General features: G+C 47.4%; 1 protein-coding gene across 1 annotated transcript in view; it reads right to left on the minus strand.

Annotated features, from left to right (window-relative positions):
• Window positions 1-22,469, minus strand: part of CTDP1 (CTD phosphatase subunit 1) — a 469,717-nt gene that overhangs the window by 94,347 nt on the left and 352,901 nt on the right. The window lies entirely within an intron of this gene.

Below are 22,469 nucleotides of genomic sequence, written 5' to 3' on the forward strand. Positions count from 1 at the left end.
GTAAAATCTTATTTTCTCTAACGTCCTAGTGGATGCTGGGGACTCCGTAAGGACCATGGGGATTATACCAAAGCTCCCAAACGGGCGGGAGAGTGCGGATGACTCTGCAGCACCGAATGAGCAAACACAAGGTCCTCCTCAGCCAGGGTATCAAACTTGTAGAACTTTGCAAAAGTGTTTGAACCCGACCAAGTAGCTGCTCGGCAAAGCTGTAATGCCGAGACCCCTCGGGCAGCCGCCCAAGAAGAGCCCACCTTCCTTGTGGAATGGGCTTTTACTGATTTTGGAGGCGGCAATCCAGCCGCAGAATGAGCCTGCTAAATCGTGTTACAGATCCAGCGAGCAATAGTTTGCTTTGAAGCAGGAGCACCCAGTTTGTTGGATGCATACAGGATAAACAGCGACTCAGTTTTCCTGACTCCAGCCGTTCTGGCTACATAAACCTTCAAAGCCCTGACTACATCTAGTAACTTGGCATCCTCCAAGTCACGAGTAGCCGCAGGCACCATAATAGGTTGGTTCAAATGAAAAGATGACACCACTTTTGGCAGAAATTGCGGACGAGTCCGTAATTCTGCCCTGTCCATATGGAAAACCAGATAGGGGCTTTTATGTGACAAAGCCGCCAATTCTGACACACGCCTAGCCGAAGCTAAGGCCAATAGCATGACCACCTTCCACGTGAGATATTTGAATTCCACGGTTTTAAGTGGCTCAAACCAGTGTGATTTCAGGAAACTCAACACCACGTTAAGATCCCAAGGTGCCACTGGTGGCACAAAAGGGGGCTGAATATGCAGCACTCCCTTTACAAACGTCTGAACTTCAGGAAGAGACGCCAGTTCCTTTTGAAAGAAAATGGATAGGGCTGAAATCTGGACCTTAATGGACCCCAATTTTAAGCCCATAGTCACTCCCGACTGTAGGAAGTGAAGGAAACGGCCCAGCTGGAATTCCTCTGTAGGGGCATTCCTGGCCTCACACCAAGCAACATATTTTCGCCATATACGGTGATAATGTTTAGCCGTCACGTCCTTCCTAGCCTTTATTAGCGTAGGAATAACCTCATCCGGAATGCCTTTTTCTGCTAGGATCCGGCGTTCAACCGCCATGCCGTCAAACGCAGCCGCGGTAAGTCTTGGAACAGACAGGGCCCCTGTTGCAACAGATCCTGTCTGAGAGGCAGAGGCCATGGGTCCTCTGTGAGCATTTCTTGCAGTTCCGGATACCAAGTCCTTCTTGGCCAATCCGGAACAATGAGTATTGTTCTCACTCCTCTCTTTCTTACGATTCTCAGCACCTTGGGTATGAGAGGAAGAGGAGGAAACGCATAAACCGACTGGAACACCCACGGTGTCACTAGTGCGTCCACAGCTATCGCCTGAGGGTCTCTTGACCCGGCGCAATACATTTGTAGTTTTTTGTTGAGGCGGGATGCCATCATGTCCACCTGTGGCAGTTCCCAAGGACTTGTAATCTGTGTGAAGACTTCTTGATGAAGTCCCCACTCTCCCGGGTGGAGGTCATGCCTGCTGAGGAAGTCTGCTTCCCAGTTGTCCACTCCCGGAATGAACACTGCTGACAGTGCTTTTACGTGATTCTCCGCCCAGCAAAGAATTCTGGTGGCTTCCGCCATCGCCACCCTGCTCCTTGTGCCGCCTTGGCGGTTTACATGAGCCACTGCGGTGATGTTGTCTGACTGAATCAGCACCGGTTGGTTGCGAAGCAGAGGCTCCGCTTGACTTAGGGCGTTGTATATGGCCCTTAGTTCCAGGATATTGATGTGCAGACAAGTCTCCTGACATGACCACAGACCCTGGAAATTTCTTCCCTGTGTGACTGCCCCCCACCCTCAGAGGCTTGCATCCGTGGTCACCAGGACCCAGTCCTGAATGCCGAACCTGCGACGCTCGAGAAGGTGAGCACTCTGCAGCCACCACAGAAGAGACACCCTGGCCCTGGGGGATAGGGCGATCAGCCGCTGCATCTGAAGATGCGATCCGGATCACTTGTCCAACAGATCCCACTGAAAGGTCCTCGCATGGAACCTGCCGAAGGGAATGGCTTCGTATGACGCCACCATCTTTCCCAGGACTCGCGTGCATTGATGCACCGACACCTGTTTTGGTTTTAAGAGGTCTCTGACCAGAGTCACGAGCTCCTGAGCCTTCTCTGCCGGGAGAAAAACCTTCGTCTGGTCTGTGTCCAGAATCATGCCCAAGAAGGGCAGACGCGTCGTAGGAATCAGCTGCAACTTTGGAATATTCAGAATCCAGCCGTGCTGTTGCAACACTTCCCGAGAGTGTGCTACGCTGATCAGCAACTGCTCTCTGGACAAAAAATTTGACTTCCTAGCCGTAGCTGTGGAAACTAGGTCCGAGAGACCGTCCCCAAACAATTCCTCACCCTTATAAGGTAAAACCTCCATGTGTCTTTTTGTGTCGGCATCACCTGTCCATTGCCGAGTCCACAGGACCCTTCTGGCAGAAATCGACATTGCATTTATTCTAGAGCACAGTAGGCTAATGTCTCTCTGGGCATCTCTCATATATAGGACAGCGTCTTTTATATGCCCCAGGGTCAGTAATATAGTATCCTTGTCCAAGGTATCAAGTTCCTCAGATAAAGTTTCTGTCCATGCTGCTACAGCATTACACATCCAGGCCGATGCAATTGCCGGCCTTAGTAGGGTACCTGAATGTGTATAAACGGACTTCAGGATACCTTCCTGCTTTCTATCCGCAGGATCTTTTAGGGTGGCCGTATCCTGTGACGGCAGGGCTACCTTCTTAGATAAGCGTGTCAAAGCTTTGTCTACCCTAGGGGAGGATTCCCAGCGTAATCTGTCCGCTGGCGGGAAAGGATACGCCATAAGCAGCCATTTGGAAATCTGCATTTTTCTATCTGGAGATTCCCAAGCTTTTTCACATAACTCATTTAACTCATGTGAAGGGGGAAAGGTCACCTCATGCCTTTTTTCCCCAAACATATAAACCCTCTTGTCAGGGACTGGGTTTTCCTCTGAGATGTGCAATACATCCTTCATTGCTATAATAATGTAGCGGATGGCTTTAGCCATTTTAGGCTGCAACTTTGCATCATCGCCATCGACACTGGAGTCAGAATCCGTGTCGATATCTGTGTCAACAATTTGGGATAGTGGGCGCTTCTGAGACCCTGATGGCCTCTGCGCTGTAGGATCAGGCATGGGTTGAGACCCTGACTGTCCCAAGGATTCAGCTTTATCCAACCTTTTATGCAAGGAAGTAACATTATCAATTAAAACCTTCCACATATCCATCCAATCGGGCGTCGGCGGCGATCCCACATTCATTTGTACCTGCTCTGCTTCCACATAACCTTCCTCGTCAAACATGCCGACACAAGCGTACCGACACACCACACACACAGGGGATGCTCTATTTGAGGACAGAACCCCCACAAGGCCTTTTGGAGAGACAGAGAGAGAGTATGCCAGCACACACCCCAGCGCTATATGACCCAGGAATTACACAGTAACTTAGTGTTTACCCAGTAGCTGCTGTATATACTGATTTTGCGCTAAATTTATGTGCCCCCCCCTCTCTTATTACCCTTTTTCTACCGTGAATCTGCAGATGAGAGCCTGGGGAGCTTCCTCTCAGCGGGGCTGTGGAGAGAAAATGGCGCTGGTGAGTGCTGAGGAAGAAGCCCCGCCCCCTCAGCGGAGGGTTCTGTCCCGCGATTTTGTGTAAAATAATGGCGGGGCCAAGAGGTCTCTAACTGCTGCCCAGGGCGCCCCCCCCCCCCCCTGCACCCTACAGTGACCGGAGTGTGTGGGTTTAATGTGGGAGCAATGGCGCACAGCTGCAGTGCTGTGCGCTACCTCATATGAAGACTGGAGTCTTCTGCCCCGCTTTTGAAGTCTTCTTGCTTCTCACGCCGGCTTCTGGCTCTGCGAGGGGGACGGCGGCGCGGCTCTGGGATCGGAAGACCAAGGGTGCGTTCCTGTGTTCGATCCCTCTGGAGCGAATGGTGTCCAGTAGCCTAAGAAGCATGACCTATCCACAGTGAGTAGGGCTGCTTCTCTCCCCTCAGTCCCACGTAGCAGAGAGTCTGTTGCCAGCAGATCTCTCTGAAAATAAAAAAATCCTATCAAAATACTTTCTATTTAGCAAGCTCAGGAGAGCTCACTAAGGTGCACCCAGCTCATCCGGGCACAGATTCAAACTGAGGTCTGGAGGAGGGACATAGAGGGAGGAGCCAGTGCACACCAGTATTCCTAATTCCTTCTTAAAGTGCCATGTCTCCTGCGGAGCCCGTCTACTCCCCATGGTCCTTACGGAGTCCCCAGCATCCACTAGGACGTTAGAGAAAGGGGTATAAATGACTACCTCAATACCAGGGTTGGCTGCTTGAAATTACCTTGATTTAAACCAAATGGTTTTTATTTAAACTTCATTGGTTTGACCAACAATTAGAGTGCAACGCCTGGGCCCTTTCATAAATATATACAGTAAATTCAGCTGCTGCATGCATGATAATGTACCAGATTACTTATCAGCAATGCACTCTAGAAAATGCACTATAGTCAAGTATAAGGTAACATATGTATAATGTATAATTCAAGTACACAGTCTGGAACCTGATCCTTACAGCAGGAGGAGGGCCCCCAGGCAGTGGGACCCACCGGTGGTTTCCCCTGTATCCCAGTGGGCCAGTCCACATACATACATACATACATACATACATACATACATGCATACACACACATATAGATAATAAGAATTTACTTACCGATAATTCTATTTCTCATAGTCCGTAGTGGATGCTGGGGACTCCGTAAGGACCATGGGGAATAGCGGCTCCGCAGGAGACTGGGCACAAAGCAAAAAGCTTTAGGACTACCTGGTGTGCACTGGCTCCTCCCCCTATGACCCTCCTCCAAGCCTCAGTTAGCATACTGTGCCCGGACGAGCGTACACAATAAGGAAGGATTTTGAATCCCGGGTAAGACTCAAACCAGCCACACCAATCACACCGTACAACTTGTGATCTGAACCCAGTTAACAGCATGATAACAAAGGAGCCTCTGAAAAGATGGCTCACAACAATAATAACCCGATTTTTGTAACAATAACTATGTACAAGTATTGCAGACAATCCGCACTTGGGATGGGCGCCCAGCATCCACTACGGACTATGAGAAATAGAATTATCGGTAAGTAAATTCTTATTTTCTCTAACGTCCTAAGTGGATGCTGGGGACTCCGTAAGGACCATGGGGATTATACCAAAGCTCCCAAACGGGCGGGAGAGTGCGGATGACTCTGCAGCACCGAATGAGAGAACTCCAGGTCCTCCTCAGCCAGGGTATCAAATTTGTAGAATTTAGCAAACGTGTTTGCCCCTGACCAAGTAGCTGCTCGGCAAAGTTGTAAAGCCGAGACCCCTCGGGCAGCCGCCCAAGATGAGCCCACTTTCCGTGTGGAATGGGCTTTTACAGATTTTGGCTGTGGCAGGCCTGCCACAGAATGTGCAAGCTGAATTGTACTACAAATCCAACGAGCAATCGTCTGCTTAGAAGCAGGAGCACCAAGCTTGTTGGGTGCATACAGGATAAACAGCGAGTCAGATTTTCTGACTCCAGCCGTCCTGGAAACATATATTTTCAGGGCCCTGACTACGTCTAGCAACTTGGAATCCTCCAAGTCCCTAGTAGCCGCAGGCACCACAATAGGCTGGTTTAAGTGAAATGCTGAAACCACCTTAGGAAGAAATTGAGGCCGAGTCCTCAATTCTGCCCTATCCGTATGAAAAATTAGGTAAGGGCTTTTATAGGATAAAGCCGCCAATTCTGATACACGCCTGGCTGAAGCCAGGGCTAACATCATTACCACTTTCCATGTGAGATATTTTTAAGTCCACAGTGGTGAGTGGTTCAAACCAATGTGATTTTAGGAATCCCAAAACTACATTGAGATCCCAAGGTGCCACTGGAGGCACAAAAGGAGGCTGTATATGCAGTACCCCCTTGACAAACGTCTGAACTTCAGGAACTGAAGCTAGTTCTTTTTGGAAGAATATTGACAGGGCCGAAATTTGAACCTTAATGGACCCTAATTTTAGGCCCATAGACAGTCCTGTTTGCAGGAAATGCAGGAAACGACCCAGTTGAAATTCCTCTGTAGGGGCCTTCCTGGCCTCACACCACGCAACATATTTACGCCAAATACGGTGATAATGTTGCACAGTTACATCCTTCCTGGCTTTGATCAGGGTAGGGATGACTTCATCCGGAATGCCTTTTTCCTTCAGGATCCGGCGTTCAACCGCCATGCCGTCAAACGCAGCCGCGGTAAGTCTTGAAACAGACATGGTCCCTGCTGGAGCAGGTCCTTTCTTAGAGGTAGAGGCCACGGGTCTTCCGTGAGCATCTCTTGAAGTTCCGGGTACCAAGTCCTTCTTGGCCAATCCGGAGCCACGAGTATAGTCTTTACTCCTCTCCTTCTTATGATTCTCAATACCTTGGGTATGAGAGGCAGAGGAGGGAACACATACACTGATCGGTACACCCACGGTGTTACCAGAGCGTCCACAGCTATTGCCTGAGGGTCCCTTGACCTGGCGCAATATCTGTCCAGTTTTTTGTTGAGGCGGGACGCCATCATGTCCACCTTTGGTTTTTCCCAACGGTTCACAATCATGTGGAAGACTTCTGGGTGAAGTCCCCACTCCCCCGGGTGGAGATCGTGTCTGCTGAGGAAGTCTGCTTCCCAGTTGTCCACTCCCGGAATGAACACTGCTGACAGTGCTATCACATGATTTTCCGCCCAGCGAAGAATCCTTGCAACTTCCGTCATTGCCCTCCTGCTTCTTGTGCCGCCCTGTCTGTTTACGTGGGCGACTGCCGTGATGTTGTCCGACTGGAACAACACCGACTGACCCTGAAGCAGAGGCCTTGCCTGACTTAGGGCATTGTAAATGGCCCTTAGTTCCAGGATATTTATGTGAAGTGACGTTTCCATGCTTGACCACAAGCCCTGGAAATTTCTTCCCTGTGTGACTGCTCCCCAGCCTCTCAGGCTGGCATCCGTGGTCACCAGGACCCAATCCTGAATGCCGAATCTGCGGCCCTCTAGGAGATGAGCACTCTGTAACCACCACAGGAGAGACACCCTTGTCCTTGGAGACAGGGTTATCCGCTGATGCATTTGAAGATGCGATCCGGACCATTTGTCCAGCAGATCCCACTGAAAAGTTCTTGCGTGGAATCTGCCGAATGGAATCGCTTCGTAAGAAGCCACCATCTTTCCCAGGACCTTTGTGCATTGATGCACTGACACCTGGCCTGGTCTTAGGAGGTTCCTGACTAGGTCGGATAACTCCCTGGCTTTCTCCTCCGGGAGAAATACCTTTTTCTGTACTGTGTCCAGAATCATCCCTAGGAACAGCAGACGTGTCGTCGGAATCAGCTGCGATTTTGGAATATTTAGAATCCAACCGTGCTGTCGTAGTACTAATTGAGATAGTGCTACTCCGACCTCTAACTGTTCTCTGGACCTTGCCCTTATCAGGAGATCGTCCAAGTAAGGGATAATTAAGACGCCTTTTCTTCGAAGAAGAATCATCATTTCGGCCATTACCTTGGTAAAGACCCGGGGTGCCGTGGACAATCCAAACGGCAGCGTCTGAAACTGATAATGACAGTTCTGTACCACAAACCTGAGGTACCCTTGGTGAGAAGGGCAAATTGGGACATGGAGGTAAGCATCCTTGATGTCCAGAGACACCATATAGTCCCCTTCTTCCAGGTTCGCTATCACTGCTCTGAGTGACTCCATCTTGAACTTGAACCTTCTTATGTAAGTGTTCAAGGATTTCAGATTTAAAATGGGTCTCACCGAGCCGTCCGGCTTCGGTACCACAAACAGCGTGGAATAATACCCCTTTCCCTGTTGTAGGAGGGGTACCTTGATTATCACCTGCTGGGAATACAGTTTGCGAATGGCTTCCAATATCGCCTCCCTGTCGGGGGGAGACGTTGGTAAAGCAGACTTCAGGAACCGGCGAGGGGGAGACGTCTCGAATTCCAATTTGTACCCCTGAGATACTACCTGCAGGATCCAGGGGTCCACTTGCGAGTGAGCCCACTGCGCGCTGAAAATCTTGAGACGGGCCCCCACCGTGCCTGAGTCCGCTTGTAAAGCCCCAGCGTCATGCTGAGGACTTGGCAGAAGCGGGGGAGGGCTTCTGTTCGTGGGAAGAGGCTGTCTGCTGCAGTCTTTTTCCCCTTCCTCTGCCCCGGGGCAGATATGAGTGGCCTTTTGCCCGCTTGCCCTTATGGGGACGAAAGGACTGAGCCTGAAAAGACGGTATCTTTTTCTGCTGCGAGGTGACTTGGGGTAGAAAGGTGGATTTCCCGGCCGTTGCCGTGGTCACCAAGTCCGATAGACCGACCCCAAATAACTCCTCCCCTTTATACGGCAATACTTCCATATGCCGTTTGGAATCCGCATCCCCTGACCACTGTCGCGTCCATAATCCTCTTCTGGCAGAAATGGACATCGCACTTACTCTTGATGCCAGAGTGCAAATATCCCTCTGTGCATCTCGCATATATAGAAACGCATCTTTTAAACGCTCTATAGTCAATAATATATTGTCCCTGTCCAGGGTATCAATATTTTCAGTCAGGGAATCCGACCAAGCCACCCCAGTACTGCACATCCAGGCTGAGGCGATTGCTGGTCGCAGTATAATACCAGTATGTGTGTATATACTTTTTAGGACATTTTTCAGCTTCCTATCAGCTGGTTCCTTGAGGGCGGCCGTATCAGGAGACGGTAACGCCACTTGTTTTGAGAAGCGTGTGAGCGCCTTATCCACCCTAGGGGGTGTTTCCCAGCGCGCCCTAACCTCTGGCGGGAAAGGGTATAATGCCAATAATTTTTTTAGAAATTAGCAGTTTTTTATCGGGGGAAACCCACGCTTCATCACACACCTCATTTAATTCATCTGATTCAGGAAAAACAACGGGTAGTTTTTTCACACCCCACATAATACCCTTTTTTGTGGTACTTGTAGTATCAGAAATGTTCAAAACCTCCTTCATTGCCGTGATCATGTAACGTGTAGCCCTACTGGAAAATACGTTTGTTTCTTCACCGTCGACACTGGAGTCAGTGTCCGTGTCTGTGTCTGTATCGACCTGATGTAACGGGCGCTTTAGAGCCCCTGACGGTGTTTGAGACGCCTGTATTAACTGATTATCCGGCTGTCTCATGTCGTCAACAGACTTTTGTAAAGTGCTGACACTATCACGTAATTCTTTCCATAAGATCATCCAGTCAGGTGTCGACTCCCTAGAGGGTGACATCACTAACACAGGCAATTGCTCCAACGTACCGACACACCGCACACACACAGGGAATGCTCTGATAGAGGACAGGACCCCACTAGCCCTTTGGGGAGACAGAGGGAGAGTTTGCCAGCACACACCAGAGCGCTATATATATACAGGGATAACCTTATATAAGTGTTTTTCCCTAATATAGCTGCTGTATATCTTTATATGCCAATTTTATGCCCGCCCCTCTCTTGTTTTACCCTGTTTCTGTAGTGCAGGACTGCAGGGGAGAGTCAGGGAGCCTTCCTCCAACGGAGCTGTGAGGAAAAAATGGCGCCAGTGTGCTGAGGAGATAGGCTCCGCCCCCTTTTCGGCGGCCTTTCTCCCGCTTTTTTATTGTAATTTAGGCAGGGGTTAAATACATCCATATAGCCCAGGAGCTATATGTGATGTATTTTTAGCCAAAAAAAGGTATTTCTATTGCGTCTCAGGGCGCCCCCCCCCCCAGCGCCCTGCACCCTCAGTGACCGGAGTGTGAAGTGTGCTGAGAGCAATGGCGCACAGCTGCGGTGCTGTGCGCTACCTTAATGAAGACAGGACGTCTTCTGCCGCCGATTTTCCGGACTCTTCAGTCTTCTGGCTCTGTAAGGGGGACGGCGGCGCGGCTCCGGGACCCATCCATGGCTGGGCCTGTGATCGTCCCTCTGGAGCTAATGTCCAGTAGCCTAAGAAGCCCAATCCACTCTGCACGCAGGTGAGTTCGCTTCTTCTCCCCTTAGTCCCTCGATGCAGTGAGCCTGTTGCCAGCAGGTCTCACTGAAAGTAAAAAACCTACTTTAAACTTTTTCTCTAAGCAGCTCAGGAGAGCCACCTAGATTGCACCCTTCTCGTTCGGGCACAAAATCTTAACTGAGGCTTGGAGGAGGGTCATAGGGGGAGGAGCCAGTGCACACCAGGTAGTCCTAAAGCTTTTTACTTTGTGCCCAGTCTCCTGCGGAGCCGCTATTCCCCATGGTCCTTACGGAGTCCCCAGCATCCACTTAGGACGTTAGAGAAATATACATACATACGTAGATAGATAGCATATACCAGTCAGCAGCACTCCATTCACCATTAGAAGTTGTACACATACAGCCGATGCCTTCCCCAGGTTCCAAACAGGGCTACCGTAAACTTATAGCAGTGGTGGGCGGCACTCAAAGCTCCCCACAGGAAAAAATACGAGGACAACGTCTGATTAGGTCAATGTTTCAATGTTAGCAATACAACATTTTCATCAGGATATGTATGTATATATATATATATATATATATATTTATATATATATATATATACACATATACATACACACACATATATACACACACACACACACACACACACACACACACACACACACACAGTGATTCAAAAAGTTGCAGTACACCCTTTTGTTTCAAAAACTGTGCAGGAAATGGGAAAAATTAATACACCTGTAAGGTATTGGTGAGGTGGGCTTTCTTTTAGGGTATGTACCAAACATGGGCGCCATCTTGAAATCAGCCATCTTGAATCTAAGTCAGTTTTTTCAAATGGAAAGGGGGTTGTGTAACATGTCAAACAACATCAGAATTTTCAGAAAAGTGTATTGCTGCAAACAGATTTGAAATAGCAGAAATGGTTCAAATGTGTCCTGCAGGATACAGCTTCCTTTATTCTGATGTTGCAGGGTTTAAACCCAGTAAAAGCCAAAACCATTATGTGCACAATAGATGTGGTTAGCCTGTATACCAACATACCCCACCATAGGGGTTTACAGGCTCTCAGACATTGTTTGATAAATAATGTAAATTATAAAGGCCCTGATCTGGATCTTTTTCTGACATTAATGGAATTGACCTTAAAGAGGAACTATTTTATGTTCGATGGCTCATTGTACATCCAGTTACTTGGGTGTGCAATGGGTTCAGGTGTGGCCCCTAGCTTCGTGAACATTTTTATGTTCGCTGTAGAAAATGATTTGTTCTTTTCTAACCCTCAGGTAGCGCAAAACATTCCATTCTACTGTCGTTATATAGATGATGTCTGCATGTTTTAGGGGGGCTCTGAACAAGAATTAAAAAAATCCCTACATAATCTAAATCCACAAGATAATAACATCAAGTTCACTTATGAATTTAGTGAGCAGAACATCCATTTTCTGGATGTCTCGGTCTCTATTGTTAATCAACAAATAAGAACTAGTGTGTATCAAAAAATCAGTTGACAGGAATACTTGCCTCCATTCAGACAGTCATCATCCCCCATCATTAAAATGAGGACTATCTTATTCGCAGTTTCTGCGCATTGTACATATCTGTTCTGATCCTCAAGATGCAGTACTACAAATTAACCTTATGTTGAATAAATTTCTATTAAGGGGATATTCTCCTAAAACCCTCAGGAATGCCAGGGACAAAGCATTATAAAAGGTCCAGAGAACAGGTCTTGAATAAAAAAATAGAACCTTCAGTACTTACTAAGGTGATTTAGCGTCAACAGTATACTGCGAAATCTGAACAATTTATGACGGCAGCGAGGCAATATTGGACGGTAAATAATGCAGATCCATCTCTGCCGGGCCTTCTAAATAAATCCTTGATGCCGGGCTACTGCAGAGGCCGCAGTATAAAAGATGCCATAGTACACAATGACATTACTGGCTTTATAAAAAATTCTACAACCCATTTTCTAACTAGAAAACCGGGAAACTTTAAATGCATTAACTGTACCACATGCCAGTATTTAGAGACAGGAGCAACGTTTGCTCACCCCCGTTCTGGCAAAAGATTTAAGATCAAATATCCATTGACATACTCAAGTACACATGTGGTTTATTACATCAGATGGCTTGATGTACGTGGGTAAAATGATCAGTAGTTTTAAAGGAGGATGGCAGCACATAGGTCCAGCATTAGGAAAACTTTAGCTAATTCTGAAACTAGTATAAGCGCAAAAGCTAAAATTAATGAGCAGCCAGTGGCAAGGCATTTTCTTTTTTTTTAATATTACATTTTTATTGAGTTTTCAAACAGATTACATGTACCTTATACAATGAAATCGGTAAATAAAAAAACAGGAGGAGGGAGGGGAGATACATACAAAACAGAACTAATAAAGACATGGGGGGGGGGGGGGAAAGGTACGTATCAGGAATATCGTAATACATCAATGGAATGTTAGTATAGTGAAAAGTAGGAGGTCTGCATCACTTAGTAAATCGGTGTCAGGTGTGTATTGGGGAACAAAGTACAGAGAGGTCTGGAATGTCTGCTGGAGCTCTGTCTGCACCCTTCTGGCCTAAACTCTCTTTATATAGGGACCATTTAATCCATTTCTTACTAATAGAGGAACTTCCTGGAGCATAGTTGCCCTCCGCTGTCTCAAACACATAATGTTGATGGACGCTATTTTCTATCATTGAAATATTAGGGATGACCGCAGACTTCCATTTGGAGGCAATGGCGGCTTTAGAAGCTATAAGGATATGTCCTAGAATATATCTGTCACTGCTGGACATCTCCTTCCCACAATAGTGAAAGAGTGCCAAGAGGGGGTCAGGGACAAGGACCATTCCCAATATATGGGAAATGAAAAGGAACACTTCACTCCACAGTGCCCGGATTACCGGGCATAACCAAAAAATGTGTAAAATATCGCCCACCATCCCACAGTTTCTCCAACAACTAGCGGAGACATCAGGCCAGATTTTGTGTAAACGGTCCGGTGTTAAATATACCCTATGGACCAGTTTATAATACATTTCACAGTGATTTACACATTGAGAAATTCTAAAACAAGATTTAAAGATATATTTCCAGATATCCTCCGTAAAGACTGCTGGGAGGTCTCTTTCCCATTTAGTCTGTGCAGGGAAGACCCCATGATGAGACTCGGTTACAAGATGCTGATACCATCTGGAAATGCCTCCCCTGTTGCCTCTGGGCATTAGGAGTGACATCAGTATTTTAGGGGGATCAGTATGTGGGGCCCGACTTGGAGAGCAACTTTGAAGCCAATGCCTTAATTGTAGATATTTATGAAAGTCTTGTTTGGGTACCTGAAATTGATCTTGGAGTAGGGAGAAGGGGACTAAGGCACCATCTCGGAGGACATCCTTCAGAGTGTTGAGACCCAAGGTTCGCCAGTGGTGTAATTGCAAATCTGGGATCAATAGGGCTATAGTGTGGAGGGATATCTTGGGGGAGGGCAAAGCACCAGGAGGGAGAGGCTTTAATACTTCCTTCCATGCCAGTAAAGTTGCGTGAACTGCTGGGCACTCGGCAACTCTGGCTGGGATTGATTTAAAGGGCAGCCATAACAGATCCGATAGTGTGTAGGGGGATATTGCGTCTTGTTCCAGGGATACCCACGGTTTAACATTGCCCTGGGTGAACCAATCTTTAATTTGGGTGAGCAGACAGGCGATGTGGTATCTTTCCAAGTCTGGATATGCTACTCCCCCGGAACCTTTTGACGCAGTCAACGTGGATTTCGCTACTTTCGGCTTTAAGCCCCCCCATATATATTTAGTCAATAGACGATTGAATCTATTACAAACGTCTTTAGGGAAAACCCTAGGGATGGTACGAAAGAGGTACATCAATTTTGGTAAAAGGACCATCTTTGCTGCCGCCACCCGCTCCGACCCAGGAGACCTCCTGCATCATCCAATCTTTAATTAACAATTCAAATGCGCGAAAAAGCGGGTCATAGTTGCACCCCATTAAGTCTCGCCCTCTAGAAAGATGAACACCCAGATATTTAAGCGATCTAAGTTGCCACGCATATTTATAGTCATTCTTTAGACGGCTGAGAGCGCTGTCAGAAATATTTAAGGGTAGGGCCTCAGTCTTAGTAGCGTTCAGTTTGTAGTAAGAGACCGCTGCATAAGAGTTTAAAAGGGAATGTAAGTGGGGTAGGGACGTTTCGGGCTCTCTAAGACACACCAGAATATCATCTGCAAAAAGACCATATTTTATGTGGTGTCCCTCCCACCTCTGGACCTACAATTGAGTCTGACAACCCTGATTCGTTCTGCCAGCGGTTCCACAGCTAGTACAAAGATAAGGGGTGATAGTGGGCATCCCTGTCGGGTCCCATTAGTAATATTAAATATAGAGGGAGCTGCACCCATTGGTGAAAACCGAAGCCGACGGGGAGGAGTACAAGGCAAAGATAGAGTCTAGTATCCTACCCGCGAAATCCAAAATGACCTAGGGTAACCCTCAAATAATCCCAATGGAGCCTATCGAATGCTTTTTCTGCATCCAGGGAAAGAAGCAGAGAGAGGTTCCGCTCCGGGCCTGGCAGCGGTCAATCAGGTTTAATAACCCTACGTGTGTTATCTGACGCTTGCCTGCCCAGAACAAAGCCACCTGGTCCGGGTTAATTAAACTAGGCAAGAGAGGGGAAATCCTATTTGCAACCATTTTTGGCGAACAATTTAAGGTCGGTGTTCAGCAATGCTATTGGGCGGTAATTCTGAACCACTGTAGGAGATTTTCCTGGCTTAGGGATGGTAACTATTCGAGCCTCTAACATCTCTTTCGGGAAAACATGTGGAGTCAGTGGCTTCATTATAGACTGACTGTAAGAGTGGGGCAAGGGTAGATTTAAATGTTTTGTAGAAGCTGGAGGGGTACCCATCCGGGCCGGGGGCTTTATTTACTGGGCAGGAGTCAATGGCTACTTCGACTTCGTCAAGTGACCAAGGAATATTAAGGGATTCGCGGGTCTGGGAGTCTATGTTGGGGAGCGACAACCCATCCAAGAATCCGGTAATGTCTGCCAGGGTGGGTTGAGGGGTACCAGAGTCATCTCTTAGGTTATACAGCCGCGAGTAATATTCAGCAAACGCATTCGCTATCTCAAACCGGATCAGTTACTTTGACTCCCAGAAGATGTATGAATCGCATGTATGCGTTCCTTGGCTCTACGCCCTCTCAATTTACGCGCCAGTAACCGTCCCGCCCTATTACCCAGCCTATAATATTTTTTATTTAGCCGCTGCAGGTTGCGGTGAACTTCGGTTAGGGCAAAGGTGTTTACTTTGTCACGGGCACTGAGAAGTTGTTTATAAAGAGATTTATTATCGGGGCTAATTTTATGTGCAGCTTCTAACCGGGCGGCCTCTCTTTCGGCCGAGGCTTGTCTCTTCCTATAATCGCGTTTAAGTCTAGCCGCACTTTGAATTGCAGAACCTCTAAATCACGGCTTTTCAGAGAACACACCAATGGGTGAAGACAGATGTGTCCTCGGGGCGGTTAGTGGACAGATACAAATTCAGAGATTGCTGGATGGTCTGAAGAGCCTCAGGGTGGGTCAGCAAGTATTGGCCCATTCGCCAGGGGGCATGAGGGACTACCCTTTTACTGGTATCCCAAACAACCATAAGCGGTGAGTGATCCGACCAGGACATGGGTAGTATGTCTATTTTGCTAACAGCCGCTAGCGTCCATTTATCAGCTAGCGCTAAGTCTATTCGTGAGTACGAACTGTGTACGTGAGAATAGAAAGTGTAATCCCGTTCTGTCGGGTGTTTAGCCCTCCAAACGTCATACAGTGCGTACTCAGCTAGCAGTTGACTAAATTTGCCTGTGGGTTCTTGGGGTGGACTGCTACGGAGGGTCCGGGTCGGACGGGAGCGGTCAACAGTAGGGTCCAGTACCATATTAAAGTCACCTAAAATCAAAAGGGCTCCCTTAGTATGTTCCTTAAGAGTTCTACAGAAGGTTCTAAGAAACGGAATTTGTTTGGCATTAGGTGCATAGCACGAGACCAAGGTGGTTTCTACATTATCCAGTTTGCCCACTAAGATTAAATATCTCCCGTCTGGGTCCTCATATTTATCGGACAGAACAAACGAGCAGTGTTGTGCTATAAGAAGAGCCACGCCAGCTTTCTTGGCGGGTCCGTTTGCCATATAACAGTGGGGATAGCGTGAATTAGTGAAGGAGGGGGGGTTTTGACTCTGAAAGTGGGTCTCTTGTACTGCTACCACCTGTGCCTTGAGTTTATGAAAAAAGTTCAGGGCTACTCTTCGTTTATGGGGAGAATTGAGCCCTTTGGCATTAATAGAGATTATATTAACCATAATCTATTGCCACTAAGACTGATAATTCCTTTGAGCAATTTCTGTGTTTAAACTGATGTACCTGAAAGGGGGGGGGGGGGAACATATCTGGGAACAGGAAGGAAGACAGAAAAAAAATTAGAAAAACAAAACTGAATTGATCTCTCGTGAGATCATAACCAGTCGCCATAATAAGGCGGCTGTGTAGTCTAGAGGGGGGGTTAGTGGCATAGCACCTACCCATTGCCATACTTTTATACTGTAAACTATGCAGAACACATGAACATCTCGATACTATTAGGGCATGTAAATACCCATGTTAGTAAATAGAACATAAAGGACATAAAATGCATAACAAAAACAGTCCAACCTGGAATTAGGGCATAGAAACCAAGAATGAAATCAATAGAATCATTAGGGACTCTCCAGTGGCTCGCCCTTCATATCGAGTACCTGGGTTATATCAACAGATTAATTTTGGTAGGGGTCCGCCCTGTCCAGGGAAGCTCCATGCACCTTGCTTATAAGTAAAAGAAAAGAACAAACTAGGCAGCCAGTAAAATACAGTATACAAATCTATGAATACTTCTGAAACACGGACTGATCGCCCGCTACATTCAATGCCTCTCCCGGCACATAACGTTCCCCCGGATAAGGGTAGAGGTACAGCAGTCAATATCATCATCATCATACCCGGAGAGCCATCAGAGAAAAGTAGAGAGGTAGCGTATTTGGGAGCTTTCCGATCCCGCGCAGGCCGCCTCACTTCACCGAAGACCAGTCCTGCTGGAGTCGACGGGGTGAGGAGTCCGCAGAGGGTTCTACAATGTTCCAGGATTTGAGCAGCTTAGCTCCTTCATCTGCGGTAGAAATAGAGACAGTGGAGCCATCTCGGTGAATCAGCAGCTTGGTGGGGAAACCCCAGCGATAAGGGATATCCGCCTTCCTGAGAGCTGTCGTGATAGAGTGAAAGGACCGCCGTTTATAGAGAGGGTGGCTGCTGACAAGTCTCCGAAAAGTTGAAGGCCTTTAAGGGCTGAAGATGTGTCTGACGTTGAACTTGATGCTTTTAGCAAGGCCTCCTTCACGTGGAAGTAGTGCATTTTCATCAGGACATCTCTAGGCGCGTCTCCAGGTGCTGCTCTAGCCTTTGGTAGTCGATGTATTCGGTCGATGAGGAGATCTGTCGAAGGGGACTGGGGTAATAGAGCTTTAAATAGGGCCACGGCATAGTCGTGTAAACTGCTATGTGACACAGACTCGGGGACTCCTCCCAATTTAAGATTGCTTCGACGCGATCTGTCCTCCAGATCTGTGACTTTGTCCCGCAAAAGCTTTACCTCTGCTTCCAAAGCGTCATGGGCGTCTAGCAGGTTGTTATGGGATCCCACGACCTCCTCCATTTTAATTTCCAGATGGTCAGTGCGGCCACCTAGGTCATCTATGGATTGTTGACACGCCGTTAGTGTGGTGCGAAATTCCGCTGCCACGTCTTCCTTGAAGCGAGACAGAAGTAGTTTCATCGTGCCCACTGTTAGAGCATCTCCATCTTTGACATTGTCCAGGCTTGTGGCAGCTTTGGGTGTGGAAGGGGGCACCTCCAGGGAGGGGGGAGTTTGCGGGATCGTATCTGTCGTGGAGGGTCCGGTGGTTTTAGAGCCCGACATCCTTGTAGATGATTTGAAAAATGAAAGCTGCTGTGCGGGCTTTGATGGCTTGTTGCGTCTGGCAGGCATACTAATGCCTAAGAGAAATAGGTCGACGGTTCCGGTCACTTAAATAAGAAAATTCAGAGGCTCCGCTGTCTCCTAGATCATCGAGATGTTACGTAGATATTGGCATGGGTAGAAGAAACTGCTTGTTTTACATTGGCATGGGCAGGGCCAGCATGGCTAAGCGACTAGACATCCTCTTCTGTGTGCTCACGAAGCCTTGGGGGGAACTCCAGTCCCGCACTTCAGGCCCCTTAGGTACCATCGGGGTCGGGCCACCAGTTGTAGAGGGTTTAGATCCAGCCCAGGGAACTCCGGAGGAAAATTATAACTTGGAGAAAGGGGTACACGGGCTCCTCCGGTATCTGTCGGTATGTCAGTGCGCGTGGAGTGCGTGGGTGAGGGGAATATCCCGTCCTCCGTACGATGGGGGTCTGCACCCCAGAGTGTTTCCCCGCTGACCACGGACCTCTGTATTTTTGCTGGACACTATTAACCTACAAGCAGGGGGGGAGGGAGGGGGGGAGCCCCGGCCGGGCCCGCACTCCCTCACGGCAGTGCGTTACTGGCGGATGGCACAGGCACCCGGGACTCGGGTAGGGGGACGAGCAGCCACTATAGTAGGGTGAGCGCTGCGAACCGCTCACCTCCGAGGGCCGTCAGACGTCTCCTCCGTGCTTCCGCCGCTTCACCTCCTGTGCTGCGTCTTCCAAGATGGCCGCCGCTCGCGCTCCGGAGCTCTCTTCCCGGCTTCTATCTAGTCCAGGCCTCCTTCCACTAGCCACCAGGGACCCCCGGGGGAGTCTGGATCGGCGTCCCTGTGATGGACCGGGTGTAGGTAGGTCCGTTCAGCGTCCTTGGCGGGACCGTCTCTCTGCTTGGGGACGGTATATAAATTTAGGCCCCGGCTTCTGGGCGACGAGTAGGCCGCAATCCGCGGGAGCCAGGAGACCGGCTCCCCGATTCCGCAGCTCAAACTCGCCACCTGCACCAGCACTGTAGAGGTGTATTCCTGTTGTTATAGGCAGCAAAATATCGTGGGAAGGCTGTGATTTTATATAGAAACTCCCAGGTCCCTGGGAGCTCACCAAAAACACAGCCTGTTCATACAGCCTCCAGGCCACGCCCCCTGGCAAGGCATTTTCGAGATTTTCATCATAATCTCGCCACATTGAGGTATAAAATGATAGACTGGATCCCCCCATGTAAAAGAGGGGGTAACGGAGATAACATCCTCCTGCAGCATGAGACTATGTGGATATATACTTTACAAACCTTACAACCGTATGGCCTTAATGAACAGCTTTCTTATAGTAGTTTTTTGGTTACCTAATAGCCCTATAGACTTTAATTGTACTCTACTCAGACTTTAGTCATTTAGAGGTATACCTGCTGTAGTGGGTTATTGCGTAAACTACTGTCCTGTATTATGTAAGCACTGACAGTGTGTGGGCATTGCTGCCTGTACGGCTTTATAATCTTGAGTAAACTCTGGTTATATATTAAGACGATTGTTATTGATATTATATTAATGCCGTTGGCTGCTGTCTCCGTTATTGTTCAGTTCGTTGCTATGGTGATGGTACACATGCACACAAGGTACGCGCCCCCCCCCCCCCTTCTCAGGCCGGCTGGCTGATAACGCGGGCGTGAGGTCACTTCCGGTGACGTCAGCGGGATCGCACCAGGAAGAAGGCATGGATGCCATGAGCACCTTGGTGATACACTATTTAAGGTATGTAAATTTTACTGTTAGTCTATATGTCCTGACGACAGGGATTAAAGGTCTCCGAAATGATGAGTGATCACTTCAGGGTGTTACGTTGCACAATTAATTAATTTTAAAAAAACCAAGATGGTTTAAAGAAAAAAAAAAGTAGTTTTTTCCCTCCAACCCTGCTCAATACCAACCCCCCCCCCCCCCCCCCAAAAAAAAAAAAAAAAAAAAAAACTGTGAGAGGGTGATTAAGGTATCCACATTATATATACACCACAATGTTGTACACATCTCTGTTTTTCATATACTTTTTTTTTTGGTACATAAGGCCCACCTTTACTCCCCCTTAAATACAGCGCTCACACAAATCAGGAGAAGGTGCTTTATAATCACACATTTGTGGAAAATAATGTAAAAAAACAAAACAATACAAGCCTCTTAGGTGACATAACACAATCATCAAAGGGCCTTTAACAACATCTCGATTACCAGTCACCCCAAAAGTCCATGCAGAGTTCCCAAAACTCATCAGAAGAATAATCCCTACAGTTCCTACCAAGACCTCAGGTAAACAACTCCAGCAGACTATTCAGGGTCCCGGCCACTTGGCCACTACGCTTCACAAACCTTGTGGGGTCCCAACAACTATGTCCTCTCATCTGAAGCATACAGGGATACACCAGTGGACCTCCCAGCATCTTGAGAATAACTGCTGCCCAGGCGCTGCTAGCATAACCAGCTCCTCCTGCCTCTCACCACACTAGTGCTGCTGCACAACACACACGACTTGAAAAGACTGGCACACCCCTCCCCCGTCCCTTGTTCACTTTTAAAACCTTTTTGAAACATGACTAGGGGTGTGTTAATTTCACAGGGCCAGTAAAACAGAAAATCCCAGAGAGAAGCAGGCTGGGAGATGTAGTGAAATTAGACTTTACTTGCTGGAGAGACAGAAAGTCCCAACACAATCTCTACCCAGAGGAGAGACCACTAAGGGTGTGTACACACGGTGAGATATTTTCTTTCGATTTTGACTATATAGTCAAAATCGCAAGAAAAGTTAGTGCAGATCGCAAGGTGAAAGTCACCTTGCGATCCCGATTCGATCCCAATGCGCGGTCCCGACAGGTCGGCATCGCAAGAAAAGATAGACTGTGCATGCAAGTCAATCCTTGCTAGATCGGTGTACTATCTAGTTCATCTCACATGTCAGTGACATCTCACATAAGCCAAAATCGTAAGCACACATAGTCCATATCTCAAGAAAAGTAAGTCAAAATCTGTACTATCTGGGCTCCGGGGAGTTCAAGGGAAATCGCAAGTGAAAATCGGGCATAGCAAGGATCTCACCGTGTGTACACACCCTAAGACTGCCGGGCTAAGGCTACGTTTTAGAGCAATCAGGTTAGTGAACAAAAAGACACGCTCCACAACAGTCTAAACCCTCACACATATTACATGCAATTTTTGGGGTGATTTTCTGTAAAATGCAGAATAATAGCTTCATTGATATGGTATACGTATTTGGGCATGTTGTATTTACGTAACTGGTGTTTTTAGGTGGGAGTTACTAGTGTTTGACACATTTTAATAAGTGGCTTAAAACTAAACAAAACTTTTACAGCCATTTTTATGCACCCCAAATTACTCTACAGTATTAAATTATTTATATAATAAAAGAAAATAAAAAAAATCAGCCATTTCACACCTTTTAAGAGGCCCATATACAGTACTTATTTACTATTAACCAGTGTTTAGTTGCACTTCTTTGGAGTATAGGCCGCGTTAGAGTGCCTAAGATTCTAATTAGTCTGAGCAGTTTTACCTGCCACAGCTTGTTCAGGCCATGTCCACTCATTGCTAGTTATCAAGTAAAGCTTGAGTACAGCAGTGTGAACCAATACAAGACAGGCAGAATTACTCATACAAATTAATGAGCACAGTACATGACACCACATCAATACTTGTCTTCTAGAAATAGACAACATAATGGCATCTACACTAGTTGGCATTCACATGTAATTTCTGCAAAAAGAAATGCAAGATTAACAATATTTACACTTAAAATGGATGAACCACTGTTAACAAGACCAATTCCTCAGAATGAAAAGGACAATGTTCACCTAGCAGGACTAGTTATTTAAATAGTTTGCTCTGTGAACATAAAAAGGGATCCGAGTTGAATATAGTTATGGCAACCCTCCAACTAGATAGCCTTGCCGAAAAGATGTTACCAAGTATGATCTTGTCATTTACACTCCTTTAGACTGCAGTTCTTCCCTGAACACACACAGGTGGTCATTCCGAATTGTTCGCTCGGTAATTTTCTTCGCATCGCAGCAGGTTTTTTCTTCGTTCTGGAGATCGGAGTGTGATTGACAGGAAGTGGGTGTTTCTGGGCGGAAACTGGCCGTTTTATGGGAGTGTGTGAAAAAACGCTATCGTTTCTGGGAAAAACGCGGGAGTGGCTGGAGAAACGGAGGAGTGTCTGGGCGAACGCTGGGTGTGTTTGTGACGTCAAACCAGGAACGACAAGCACTGAACTGATCGCACTGGAAGAGTAAGTCTCGAGCTACTCAGAAACTGCAAAGAAATTTCTATTCGCAATTTTGAGATCCT

Source organism: Pseudophryne corroboree, chromosome 5 (genome assembly GCF_028390025.1).
Source record: "Pseudophryne corroboree isolate aPseCor3 chromosome 5, aPseCor3.hap2, whole genome shotgun sequence".
Classification (NCBI taxonomy): Eukaryota; Metazoa; Chordata; class Amphibia; order Anura; family Myobatrachidae; genus Pseudophryne; species Pseudophryne corroboree.